The 2,094-nt window shown below is 36.2% G+C and overlaps 1 pseudogene; it reads right to left on the bottom strand.

Annotated features, from left to right (window-relative positions):
* Nucleotides 1-206: 206 nt before the first annotated feature.
* LOC149151255 (LEAF RUST 10 DISEASE-RESISTANCE LOCUS RECEPTOR-LIKE PROTEIN KINASE-like 1.2 pseudogene) lies at nt 207-1,012 on the bottom strand (annotated as a pseudogene).
* Between the last annotated feature and the right edge of the window lie 1,082 nt (nt 1,013-2,094).

Genomic DNA, 2,094 nt, shown 5'->3' on the forward strand with positions numbered 1-2,094 from the left:
ATTCGTGTTTAAATTTTTGGAAGCTATTATTCATATTGTTTTAGTGTAGGAAAATATAAATTAAAAAGAAAAAGTCTCAGTATTCACAAGAGTTCCATCTATATAGACATTTTCCATACTACAGTTACAGTTGCAGTTATAGGGTATAAACTTACTGCGCTATAAACTTAAACTTACTGGGCTGTCCCAAAAAAAAAATTTTGAAATTACAAACCTGGTACAAATCTTGAAAGCCCAAAATCCGCTACTTTGACATGCAATTCCTCGTCGAGCAGAATATTTGAAGATTTTACATCTTTGTGGAAAATAGGCAGTTCATGGCAGTGAAGAAATGCTAAGGCCTGGGCAGTCTCTATAAAAATTCTGAGACTGGTATCCCAATCTAGATCTTTATCCTTCTTCAGTTCCCCGTGAAGATGATCTGATAAAGTACCATGTGGAACATATTCATAAATGAGGAGCAGATATGAACTTTGTGGGGAACTACAACTATAGAGATGAACAAGGATTGGATGATAAAAGGTCGAAAGAATCTGCACCTCGTTGATGAACTGTTTGAATCTTTTACAATTATCCTGATGCAGTTTCTTCACTACCATGATGCGACCATCCCAGAGTTTACCCGGATAAATTGAACCATATCCTCCATCTCCAACTTGATTCTTCTCGTGGAAATCATTATCTGTAAAACCACTAACAACAAAACTCTCGCCAAAATCAAGAGTCTTCCTTCTGCACACAGTTATAGCCACTAATAAAGCAGTTACTATAAACACAACCGCTCCAACGGATTCACTGTGAGTTGTTAAAATCAGTTAGTAATTAATAAACCAAACAATACCCGTCAGGTGCAATTAAATCAACGGATCTGGATAATCCATAAACCAAACAATACCCGTCAGGTGCAATTAAATCAACGGATATCGATAATCCAATCGTCTAAGGATGGATCAAACGGCAAAAAATGATGACAGGTGAGAAGCTGGTTTCAGAGGGAAATTCCTTACGGCATAACAAGAGTCCCAACGAAACCTTTCCTATATAACTTATCATTAATTATGGAGTACTTAATGGCTCTCCATTTCAATGATCTAGATTGGGATTTTCCTAAATGTTTAGTGGGTTATACATTTATCAAGAAGTATAAAATATCTACATACCAAGATGATTTTGAAAATCATTCGACAATTCATTGATGCAGGTCCAATGATTCCATGATTTTAAACAAATGTCAGTTATTTTTCTTTTTTTGTAAATTAAGGCTATTATATTAATAAAAGAACATAGATACATAGTTTTTTATAGATTGCCTTTTGAGGCATAAGATCCTCTTCAATATGCTATGGTTGGTGAACCAAGACCAAACATTCCTCATTCAATCCCCAAAATATAGTACCCATACCCAAATTTGCACCATGACCAAAACAATTTCCATCGACCCATTACAAAACAGATTCATCAACATAATTGCACCAAACAAGATAGCCATAACTGGCATATCGACAACAAAAAACCCAATACATATAACATAAAATGAACCATGCATAACCATCATAGCCAAGTAAAAAGCAATAAGTCTAATGCCCAAAGTCAGCACCAACACTTAAAAAAATAAGGAATAATCCAGCGAAGAGACCATAACTTTGAAAACCAGACCGAAAACCATTTTAAATGACATTCAACTGCAATGATGTTCTTCTCCATCATTAGTCATTATCCAAAGAGGAAATTGTCACAGGGACCCTCACACTTGAGCATGGAGGATACAATAGATCCCCATTGCTTGATTCACAGGCAATATGACTTTCCACATGCGCCAAGTGAGAGTTTATCCTATCCAAATAGAAACATTGGTTCCTTAGCATTATCTTAAAGTCTTATAGGGTGGAAAAGACATTGTATCTCCCTACTTTCTTGTTCTTCAGAACCAGACCCGACAAGTTCTTCATTTTCCATTGTAGAGCCACTAAATTCAAGTATTGCTTCTTCCTACTCTTGGTGTGCCCAGGGTCAAGAACCCATACTAGCATGTCCTCCATAATATTGGAGTCTGAATGGGATTGTCTTTTAGCGCCTCTCTCAAGCTTGTGAATT

This window comes from Pinus tabuliformis, chromosome 9 (genome assembly GCF_031772625.1).
Source record: "Pinus tabuliformis cultivar Carrire ecotype Pingquan chromosome 9, CPIR1, whole genome shotgun sequence".
Lineage (NCBI taxonomy): Eukaryota > Viridiplantae > Streptophyta > Pinopsida > Pinales > Pinaceae > Pinus > Pinus tabuliformis.